The sequence below is a fragment of the Rhinatrema bivittatum genome, chromosome 9, assembly GCF_901001135.1.
Source record: "Rhinatrema bivittatum chromosome 9, aRhiBiv1.1, whole genome shotgun sequence".
NCBI classification, from domain to species: Eukaryota; Metazoa; Chordata; class Amphibia; order Gymnophiona; family Rhinatrematidae; genus Rhinatrema; species Rhinatrema bivittatum.
In genome coordinates, this window is record NC_042623.1 from 248,122,471 (window position 1) to 248,134,961 (window position 12,491).

General features: G+C 41.9%; 1 protein-coding gene across 12 annotated transcripts in view; it reads right to left on the reverse strand.

Annotated features, from left to right (window-relative positions):
• Nucleotides 1-12,491, reverse strand: part of NLGN1 (neuroligin 1) — a 1,028,777-nt gene that overhangs the window by 60,681 nt on the left and 955,605 nt on the right. The window lies entirely within an intron of this gene.

Below are 12,491 nucleotides of genomic sequence, written 5' to 3' on the forward strand. Positions count from 1 at the left end.
ACCTTCCCCTCCCTTCCCCTACCTAACCCCCCCCCCCCCCCCGGCCCTATCTAAACCTCTCCCCTACCTCTATCCCAAAGGTTATGCCTGCTGGAAGCAGGTGTAACTTTATGCGCGCCGGGCCTGGCTGCCGCGCTCCATGATCCGGTCCAGGGGCCACTGTCACGCCCCCAGAACGCCCCTGGGCTGGAACCACGCCCCCGGACATGCCCCTGAAACGCCGCATCACTCCCGACACGCCCCCGAAATGCCGCGTCACTCCTGGCACGCCCCCCCGACACGCCCCCGACACGACCCTCCATGAAAGTCCCGAGGCTTGCGCGCGCCACCGAGCCTATGCAAAATAGGCTCGGCGCGCGCAGGGGGGGTTGGGGTAGGTTTTCGGGGGGGGGTACACGCGTATCTTACGCGCGTACCCCTTTGAAAATCTACCCCTGAGAGAGATGAGAAATTCAAAAAATAGGGTCCAGCATGCAGCTGGACAAAGCCTTTTGAATATGGACCTGAATCTCTTAACATACATTAAAAGTCAATTCCAGTAATTCTGATGCTTTATGGAAGTTCAGAAAGAACACCCTTTTGGCTATTTGCCCACTGATTGCAAGGGTTCAGATATCCCTTAAGGAGGTAATCACTACCTTTGGAATCTAAACTGATTCTAAACTTATATATGTGAATCAATAAAATTTCAACCTTGAGCCAATGTTCATACTACAATGGTGGTCATTTTCTATCCCTATCGCACGCGAAAAGGGAAGAGGAAAAGTCAGGGCAGACGCGGCGGAAACTTCGCTGGCGGCGATAAGGTAAGACCCGTTATCGCTGCCAGTAGCGCACCCAATAGCGCCACCTTTCATGGTGGCGCTATTGGATGCAAAAGCCGGCAGTGATAACACCGCGGTGGTGCAATCGCTGCCGGCTTTCGCAGGCCCGCCCCCCCCCCCGTTACCGCGCGATTCAGAAAACTTTGCAAAGATAGAAAATCCAGGCCTATATTTGGTATATTGTGTTTAAGGCTTTTTATTTTTTAGAATGGAGAGATCTCCAGATGCTTGTTTATGCCTTGGAACTGAGATTACTGTAAATCCCTTTTCCAGGGCTCATCAATGTCATCAACTAGGCAATTGCAATTTCTACAAAATACTGCAGGAAAAGTAATTTGATCATGATAACCCACTACTGGAAGAACTTCACTGATTACATATACTTTGCAGGGTAAAATTTAAGATTTTATGTCTTACCTTTAAAAGCATTTAACAGTGGCCACCCACTGTTCTTAGCTAATTTTCTTAGTAGCGATAAGCCAGCTAGAATGTTATGCTTATCACAAGCTGGTTTGTTAAAATTACCATCTATAAAACAATATTAGACAGGTGAAGACAAAAATTATGGGAACACCATTCGACTGGAATCCTTCACCTTAAATTTTTCAAATGTTCTTCAATTCGGTAATTACTGCATATAATGCAAGAAAAGACCTCAGAACCAAGCATGCTTTTGTTTTAACAACCTTGGTGCATGGTTGGCCTATGCTAGCGTTTTTCATTAGAAACACACACAGAAAGCTGACCACTTTAAGACTGGAAGATGTTGAATTAGCTTGTGTAGTTTCGCCCTGAAGCAGCTATAACAAGGGACACACTGGCCAACGATTAGCAGCAAGGCTTATTTGGTTGAGACTCCTTTTACAAACCTTTTTAAAAGACTAAGATACGTTTTTTATACAATTCAAAAATTTCAAAATAATAATTTTAGCTCAATGAGTAAAGTTTAGGGAGGGGGAGGTTTTTGACCCATGATAGCCACCAAACCATGCACCAATTCATGCTTGGTTCTGAGGTCTTTTCCTCCATTTTAAGAATATATGTGGCAATTACCAAATTGATCAATGTTTGAAAAATTTAAGGTCAAGGATTCCAGTTGAATGCTGTTCCAAAAATTACCATCTTTTACAGTTTGGATGGTACTAGACAAAGTTGCTTTGTTTATCAGTCCTCAATGTTGTGAAGACTCTAACTTTTAAAGTATGCCATGCTTTAGACTATCATTAATTCAGGAAAGGTATAAAAATAAGACTATTTTGAGAAGCATTTAGAAAATAATGCTTAGCAAAGTATTCTTTTCTCTAGAATATTCTATTTTATTAGAATTTTATTCTGGCCATAATGATTCATTTTTAAGGTTGATGTATGCTGGGAATTATTATTTATCAACTTTTCACTGTAACTATTTTATTTTGTGCTCTGCTAGTATTCATTTTGGGCTAGATTTAAAAAAAAAATACACATCAATGCGTGCAAGGGGGGGTATAATTTTGCAAATTTGCGCAGCAACGCATCTTCGGGCTTCCCCAGTTCCCTCCCAGTCTGGACTGAGAGGGAACTTCCCTACCCCCTACCCTAACCTCCCTTCCCCTTCCCCTATACTATCCGCTCCCTATCCCTATCCTAGCCCTGCCCCCCATTTTTTTAACTTACTGTTTGTTCCTGCACGCGATACCCTGGCAGAGCTGCAAAGGGCAACTGTATTGGGCGCCTCTAGCTCCGCCCCGCCCTCGGACTGCTCCTCTGCTGAGGCCTGGCTCTTGCGCATGTAACAGGGTTTACGCGCATGGCTGGGCCCCTTTTAAAATGCGCATGGCGCATGCAAGGCCCGGCCACGCGCATAACCCCTGCGTTTTACGCACGCGGGCCATTAAAAAGCCGGCCTTTTATATTTGTCTTGTTTTATGGTTTTAACTTGAATTATGTGCGTGAATATATTGTTCTCTTTGGTTTTTTTTTTTTTACTAGAAACAAATATTAACTAAACTAAACTAAACCAATCCCATAGCAGAGCTCAATACAATCCTCAGGCAGGTAACCAAGTCCAGATATGGAACAAATATGGTTGCAGGCAAGCAGTTCTATTCCAGAATCAGAATGAAAAAAAAAAGTTCTGTGGCAAGAAACTGGGCAGCATTCAAGGATGCTGAGAATGCATCCTCATTCCCAGCAACCTCTTTTCACTGGTCCTCCAACCAAACTAATTCCCCAGGTGTTGTCAGGTTAGTCTACCAGTCAGAGCCTAGTACCCACAATTTCCACTGTCCATGGTTCAAATGCTGTGGCAACAGACCTCACAAAATCTTAGGTTATCTAAGAACTATATATGGTATTATTATTGAAATTGTCTATGTGCATTATTTTGCTGTGAAACTACATGGCTCCTGTTTGTTTTATTGTTGTTAATATGACATATTTGCAGGTCATGATGGCTTTGATTAGATTAAAAAAAAAGATGTTGCAGTTTCTGAGTTTCTGAGACCACAGAGTCTCTTCAGCATTTTTTTTTTGTTCAATAAATGGTTATCACGTCCTTCAAAGATTCTATATTTTCCATGACCTAATATAAAAATTCTTAAATATATAATGGAGGTTTGCCAGTAATGTAAACTACTTGTAAAAGCTTTGAATAATCTTGGTTTTATATTGGTAATGTTATACATTTTGGGGTAGATTTTTAAAGTTATGCGCGGGCGTAGATTTGTTTGCGCAACCCGGTGCGAACAAATCTATGCCTGATTTTATAACATGCGCGCACTACTGTGTGCATGCTATAAAATCCAGGGTCGGCGCACGCAGGGGGGTGCACAATTGTGCAACCTGTGCATGCTGAGCAGCCTGCCTCCGTTCCCTCCGAGGCTGCTCCGAAATCGGAACGGCCTCAGAGGAAACTTTTTTTCTGCCCCCCCCCCATCTTCCCCTCCCTTCCCCTCCCTAACCCACCCCCCAGCCCTACCTAAATCCCCCTCTTCCTTTGTTACGCCTGCCCGAGGCAGGTGTAACTTGCGCACTCCGCCGGCTGCTGGCACACCATTCCCTGGCCCGGGAGCTGGTTTGGAGGCCTTGGCCACGCCCCTGGAATGCCCCTGGGCAGCACCACGCCCATGGCCCTGCCCCCGGAACACCCCTGAATGCTGCGCCGCCCCCGACACGCCCCCAAGCAAAGCCCCGGGACTTACGCGCCTCCCGGGGCTTTGCACGTGCCGGCAGCCTATGCAACATAGGCGCACCGGCGCACAAGTCCCCTGCACGCGTAAATCCGGCTGAATTTATGCACGCAGGGCTTTTAAAATCTGCCCCTTTATATTGTGCACCAAATTAAAACAAAATGATTTTTTTTTAAATAAAGAGTGACTTTACATTACTTAACTTGGCCACACCTAGTTTATATTGAGAGAATATTTAGAACTGTTGACAAAACTACAAGTAACTGCTACCCATAAAGGTAGAAAAGAATGTATTTGTCAGTCAAGTATTCTAACTTCATCGGATATTCTCACAGTTTGTTTAGATTTAAGTAGCAATGGGCCTCTAGTTATGAAACAATAGTAATAGGGATGATGAGCATATGGATGACATGGATGTTGAGGACATTAATATTGCTCAGGATCATGACATTCCTGTTCTCCCTTTGTAACTATGCCTTATCTCCTGTCCTTTATAATCTGGTATGCCTACGATGCTGGCACTAGTTGCCACTTTCTGTCTTGTGCTTCCTATTTTGCAAGGAGGAGGAGCAGAGATTCTGATTTATCAAAGGTTTTACCATAAATATGAAAACAAGAAAGACCATGATAAGCCCATAGTATTAAAGACGTAAACTGGGTGAGATTCCATTACTTTAGAAACATCAATTCCAGCGGTGTCAAAAAGTTATATTTTTTTGTTGTCAGATTTGGGATTCTTTAAAGTATAGTTCTTTGTTTTGTTTGTTTATTTATTTATTTACTTATTTATTTAATTGTATTCACCATTTTTCTGTTGTTTAGTTATTTACCCAATAACTATTACATGTGGCAAAAAAGTCTATTTATCTGTATGAATCACAATTTATAATCACTGATTTAGATCAGAAACAGAAGCTAAATTAAGGAAAAAAACTAAAACAAAACATACAACAAAAATAAATCCCAAATCATTAAGGTGCCACATTTAAATTCCATAATTGCCTATAGATAATATAGATGGAGAGAGCGAGACAAAATGGAGAGATAGGTATCTATTAATGAAACAAAAACATGTGTAGTTTATTTTTAAAATAAATATTCAGCAGACCTTCAAACTTCAGCTTGGAAAACATCATGCAAATGAAACATATAAGTATATGAATCCTACGTAAAGTGTTTTGTTTTCTTGTTTTGCAAGTTTTAATGATGTCTGGTAGGTACATACATACCAATTACTTTATTAAAGTAATTTAAAGTTGAAAGACAAATCTCTTGATGATGCATCTCATTTGAAAACCACACAGTTGGATGGCACTAGGTAATGACAGCGCATACATTTGTTATATTAATATTCTTTAAAAAAAAATTCAAGAAAACAATAATTACATTAAGCTCTGGAAGACAGAAGTATCTACATCCTCACCACAAAGAGGGAGGTTATGACATAATATCCTTGTCATGCTGCTTCTTACAAGATGCCCGGGGGTTCTGCTCTGAACAGTTTTATGCTGCTCCTGGAGAACTGTCAAGTTTCTTTTGTGAAATCTGTTTTACAGTTTAGGAAGTGCCACTTTCAGAGGGACCAGCTGATGAAAGCAAATGGTACCCAATTCAAAGAACAGCTTTAGCAAACTATAAAAAAAAAAGAAAAAGAATTTGTAAAACCAATTGTAGCCGGTTGGGCCTGGGTTCTTCTGCAACTGGCCAGACTGAAAAATCAAAGAGTAGGTATGAAAGGATTATAAGACTATCATACTAAACTAAAGTATGATAACATTGCAGATGACATCATAATCTATTCCCTATAATTTTCTCATGCCTTCAGCACTTCTTAATTTCCTCCCCCCCCCCCACTAAAAAAAACAAACCCAACAACTTCCCTTCTTCTCTCTTTCTGTGGATAGCATACTCATCCTTCCAGCCCAAAGCCTTAGGGTGGTCTTCAACTCCTCTCTCTTTCTCTACACACATCAAAAACTGATAAAATGTTCCATTTACAATATCTCCAAAATATGTCTCTTCCCTCCTGAACAGCCTATCAAAATCCTTATCTACTCTCCCATCACCTCCCTGCTCCTCACATGTCTCCTAGTGAGTCATCTCTCTTCACCACAATCCATACAAAATTTCCCTGCAAAACGTATTTTTAACCAGTGCCACTATACCCATAGAACCCCTCTTCTCAAATCACTACATTGGCTCCTTATCTACTTCTGCATAGAGTTTGAACTACTCCATGAATGCAGCGGTGTACAGATATACAAAATAAAGACAGTCCCTGCTCCATGGAGCTTGCAGTCTAGTCGAGACACTCAAAAAATAATCACTTAAGTATTACAGTAACAAAAAAACTGTTTAATGGGAGAGGGTTGAAATCTGGAAGAGACAAGGGTTTTGAATTTAAAAACAATGCCCAAACGGTGGGTCTTTAAGTAGGACTTGAACGTGGCCAGAGGTGAAGCAAGACATACCAACTCAGGAAGGCCTCTTGGGGTACACAGTATTTATTTATTTATTTGAAAGTATTTATTTCCTGTGCCGTTCATGGTGGGTTATATTAAAAAAAAACCCACATAGTTTTAACATAAAGCAGGAATGATGAACATGTCATAAAACAGAGAGCTGCCCTGAGAATGGTGGAACATTTTAGGACTGCAAGTGTCACTACCCCAGGGGGATTAAATGTGTCTGTAAACAAATAGGTTTTCAGGGCTTTCCTGAATTCTTTGGGATCTGTAATAGAATGGATTGTAAAGGTAATGGAGTTCCAGAAGGGGACCAGAAATGGAAAATGCCCTTTCACGTGTGACAGTCAGTCAGGCATGCCTTTTAGCAGGGTCATCTAGTAGAAATTGATTAGATGATCTAAGATTTCTAGTGCGTACATAAAACTATAGGGATTGATGTGATCCGTGGAGCAGTAATGGTATTAAGTAAATTGTGACAGCCAAATGCATTAGTGAAGTGATTGTAGTATAGGTGAGATGTGATCGTGTAAACTGGAACCAGTAAGGAGCTGGGCAGCAGAATTTTGCACCAGTGGTAATGATCTCAGTGTGCACTGTGGGAGCCCTGAGTATAAGGAGTTACCGTAGACGAGTCAAGAAGGGTTAAGGCTTATAATATGGTGCAAATGTTGGGGTGATCAAGGAGATATGGTGAAGCAATTTGAGTTTTACAAATGAGATGCAAATTACAGATTTGATGTGGGGTGCCAAAGACAGAAACTGTGGACTCTGGCGTTAGCAATGGAGAGGTTATCAGTTATCTAGCACCTGGGTTTTTCTGGCAGGTTGCAAAAATTCCTAGTGGAAATGTAGGTCACCACCCAGCCAGCTCTGTCTCACAGGCTGTGTGCTCTTTGTGTGATCTGGGTTACTGCAGCAGGTTAGTGGTGGGACCATACGGAAGCGTGACAAGAATCTAAAAGACTGGTAGTTCAGGCAATAACTGCATTATCATTCATATCTAAATATATTATTATAAAGTTATGTGCTGTATGTGAACTAAATAGGAAATCCTACCTGCTCGAAGGTGGAGAAAGATGATTAGTCATGTTGTATGACTAGAGGTTGGGATATATCCTTGGCAACAATGGGCAGACTAGATAGGCCAACTGGTCTTTTTCTGCCGCAATCTATGATAATGTGTGAATTATATTCATTCAGAAAATAAAGATGGGGGTGTTTGTGTTATGAGCCAGTAAGTTAGTTGCTTAGATATCATGGATTACATGTTTCCCCATATAAAATAATGCAATAATTTATTTCTGAAGTATAAAACAGTATATTTCTATAGTACCATAAATCAGAATAAAATGATTAACTCTTCCACCCAATATTAGCTTAAGCTTTAAAAAAAACTTTACAATTTTTAGATAAAATAATTACATGCATCTCTGTCTCTACTGCAGATACATAATAGGTTTTAAATGTAATAAATGCATTCTAGTGAAATTAATGCACCATAATCTCAAGCAGTTTACCACTGATACATGCAGTGGTTAATGTAATATCGATAATAGCTACATCTTGTGATAAGGAAGAATTCTGCATGACAATACTCATTCATTAAAAGAGCCTATTTCTTCTTTAAGTCACGTGTTCTTTGGATTGTTCAGCAAGCTAAGATGTAATAGGTAGTCTTCAATAACGCAATACTTCATGTGCATTGAGATTTTTATAGCTGGGAGAGGAGATGTACCTACCCAGCATCATGTAGTATTTGACAAAGCCTAGACTAGAGTCCAGGAGTACAATAATTTCTGGTGCCCTAATAACCCTAGTCATCAGAATACCCCACAGAGCCACCTTTCAACAAATTCAAATCACAGAAGCAAAAAGCAATAGTATTGCCCTCCGGCAAGAGTGGACTTCGAGTCACTTCCAGAGATCAGATGGCATCCTTGATTAGAACAGAGAGCATAGAGCAGTTCACTCTGGCATTATAAAACTAAATTAAAGTGCTGCCTACTTGTTCACAAGTATCGCAAAAGTACTTATCTTTCAAGTGACAACACAGCAGAGATGCCAAGGTTCTAAAATGTATTACATAATGCTGCCTGCCATCCTTTCAAGGTGTGGTGGCAAAGCACTGTCCTATAGATAGAAAAAAAGGAAGCAATAAAATATTAGTGCTGGGCAATAATATTCATCTGCAGTATTGCAGAGGCGATTAAGAAACTGAACAGACTCCTTGCATTTCTGATTGGATTTTCCTGTGCCGTGTACAACCCTTGGGGGCTGTAGACTGATAAATCTTAGTTTTGTTTTCTATTTATTCTACATGAGTGCCTCTATATAATGGGTTTATCTGTAAAAACATATAAATGCAGCCAAGGAGCTCTGCTGCAATACTCTTTGGAGGTTATGTCACCTTTTCTGAAAGCAAGTAATTAACACACTATAATGTAGCACTAATTGCTGTCTAAATATTTCATAATAGTACAGAACCAAGAGATACAGCTGTACCTCAAGACCAGCAAAGCCAATGAAACACAGGGCAATAATTTGCCATGTAAACCAAAAGAAACAGAGGGATTTTCCTTTGAAAATCCATGGTGGCAGGTGTAAACTATGTGGGTTAAACAAGCACATTAATTTCTTATCAGTTACTAGGACAAGAACTGGTGACTACCAAACAGCAAAGTGAGCTGGGAGTAATCTCAGAATCTGAAGGCTGCCAGCAGGAAAAGCTGACATCATGTTTAGATACCCATGGAGAAGTACAAGGGAAGTAATACTGTGCATGAATAAGTCACAGGTGAGTCCCCAGTTGGACTACTGTTCTCAGTTCTAGAGGCAACACTTTTATAAGCGACGTATTGATTTTTAGGAAAAAGTTGCAAGCTTATTTTTTTATTGATGCTTTTTCCCATTTGAGTTGACGAGGGTTTTCTTTTCTTTTGCAAGTCTGGATTTTTATGATTGTTGTTTGTTTAATCCATTCATGCTTGTTTGACCTTGATTGCTGTTTTATGTTACACATCTATAATCCACCTTGTACAAGGGTATTGAGAATAAAAGGCAGAATAAACATGTTTTAAATAAATGTGAATAAACAAGTAAGGGCACCGAGAGGAGGGAAACAGCAGAAGACTATCAAAACTGTACTGTCGAAGAAAAAATGAAAAACAGAATATGATTAAAAACATAAAACACAAAAAGGTAGCAGTTTCTATAGGAAACAAAACATCATGGCAGGAAGATTGAAGGAGAGCAAGACAGATAAAAAGAGATAAAATACTTGTATACAAAGATAGAAATACTTCTATACTAAGCAGTGGGTGACAGGAATAACAACAAAATAGCATGCTTAGCTGGGACAGATAAAGGAGCACTGCACTAAAACAATGCCCTCCCTCAATCCACGCAAAAACTACACATGGTGCTACACAGTGCATGCCCTTTCCATTTGCTGCATTTGGGGAAGGCATTCCGGGGAGAGGGGGAGTACTTTGACGGTTTGGAAAATAATGTGGAGATTAGATTTTTAAATCTACCGATGTTTTCCAAGAAACACACAGGGGGTTCCCTGGGGGTGGAATCAGGGACAGGTTAGCATTCCCATACGTATGTGCACAGTTATGCATATAAGCAGATTTTTGCTGGTGGTGGTGGTGGTGGTGGTGGGGGTTACCCCCGGCGGCATTCTCCCAGTCAGTCTCCGAAGCGCAAACTCTTAAGCGGCAGTAGCCAGATTTACTCTCAGCTGTCAGGCATGCAGCAGGGAGTGCAGCGCTGACCAGCAGAGGCTGGATGCTAATGCTGTGAGTAGGCTGGTTGATATGCAGCTGAAAACAGATATAAAAAGTGTTGTGCAGGGTCCTTGATTGGTGCCATTCACACAGGAGACTCGCAGAGAGAGTAGATGCTCCTACGTGTGGTGCTCAGGTTCCCTCTCCCTTCACAGCTTCTTCTAATGCACACAGAGCCTCTCAGTTGAAAACTGCCAAGTTTTTGTTTTGTTTTATTTTTTTTCTTCTCCTAAACTGTCAATCTCCTTGTATCCACAATCTGCCTTTATGGTCTTGGCTGGCAGGTTGCTTTGTGCGAACTACTCCCCAGGACTGCAAATACCTCCTCTCTTCACAGTCGAGGAGAGCCAGTTCAATCCTGCCCACCGAGCTGTGAAACCACAGCCTGCCAAGCTTGGCATCCGGGGAGGCTCGCGGTGTTCACGACACGGCCCTTGCCTGATTTCTACGAATCTGCAAATTCTGCCACACATCCTCTCATTACCCGCAGAGCCGCAACCGGGGGGGGGGGGGGGGGGACGACCTCTTCAGGCAAGGCACAGACGGTCAACGAGCACAGGAGGAAGAGGAAAAATAGAAAGCAGCGGTTTGGTTTCCTTGGCAACTATTTACCAGCGGGCGTCAGCAGGAGTCTCTCTGATGGAAGGGTTGACAGGCCCCGAAACTTTGCTTCCCCCCCCCCCCCCCCCTGTTTGGAGCAGTCCTGGGAGTAGGACCTAATTGTCTGTTCTGTCTTCCCCTGCCTAGCTAGTCCCCCTCTGTAGTGAGGACATGGGAGGGGGAGGTACAGCCCACTAAATGCCAGGTTTGATTAAACTGGAACTGAAAGAAGCAGGAAGACACTGGGCGGGCAGAAAAGCAAGGACAAGACCTACAGTGGAAACACCGATTCACTCAAGGGCTGGTGTTCCAACAAAAATGAAAGTTTACTGAATCAAACCTTCTATCTTGACAGTCTGACAGAAGATATATTTCTCAGAACCTGAATACACAATAAAAAAAAAAAAAAGGGGGAAAAGTCCTATTAACCTTAGACAAAAGGTTTTCCCCAAGACATCTACAGAAAAAAACAACACTGTTAATTCCCTTCCTGTACACTACAGGGGACAAGAGTGGACAGCAGTTTCCTCCCTCTCTGACAACAACTTCTTTCTCTCTGGCCTCTAGAACTCTCTGAGGGTCATTTCATTAAATATAGGGATGAAGCACTGTGGTGTGCCCCATGGGATAGCTTTAGAGACTGGTTCAGTCCACCCATTCACATCCTCTCATCATCACCATGTCCTTTGTATAAGAGACATATTCCCTGGGTAAGGATCCTAGGGGTCTTTGCAGTGATGTATCTCCGTAAGCCTTCATCCACAACTACCAGGGGAGTTATTCAATTCTAATCTCTCTTTATCCCCCGCCCCCCATTCAGCTCTGCCATCAAAGCAACAATCCTTGATCTAGGATCTTACGCTGAGCCCGCAGGAACCTGGTATGAATTCACCTTGAGTCTGGCCAGTGGGCATCACTAGTATTGAGACCCTCTCTTCCTGTCCACCCCCCTAGGACTATGAAGGCTGTTTCTGCAGCATCCTCAGCTGCAGCTGAAGCAGAGGAGCAGGATTCAGGGGCTCAGGAATCTAACCCAGATCTCCTGCATGGTAGCGCCCAGCCTGCGATCATTCCTTTATCTATCTGACCTGAAGCATCTTCTGCTTGGCAGGGCTGTTTTCAAAGTTACTGCGGGATTCGCCGCTTTCCCTGCATTTCAGAAACCGAGCGCATTTTTCTTCTCCCTTGTCACGTTTGCCTGGAGAACCTTTTATTAGCAGGCAGCGCCACCTCCTCTAATACAGAATTCTACCTGGGTGCCATAGCAACTATCAGTGAAGCAAATCTTCAAGTCTTAGGAGCACTAAAAAAAAAAAAAGCTAGCAGCACTTAGGCATACAGCCAAGCCTTCTTTTATATAAATGGGGGATGCTGGATTAAGATAAAAATAGTCAAAGAACAGTCTACAGTACTCAGTTAAATGTAGTGAAAAATTAAATTCTAGGGCAAGTTGAGTTCTACAAGGAGTATGGGGAATTATAATATCTCCACAGGTATTTGCAACTTGTCTTAAAATCGGAAGCTGTAAAATACAATTTTTAAATGTATGTCTATAGGGGCCTGTATACTAAAATCAAGTTAAGATATGCGGAAATCACTGTGATCATGCATGTTAATAAATGTGCTAAATACAAAGCCCCTAAC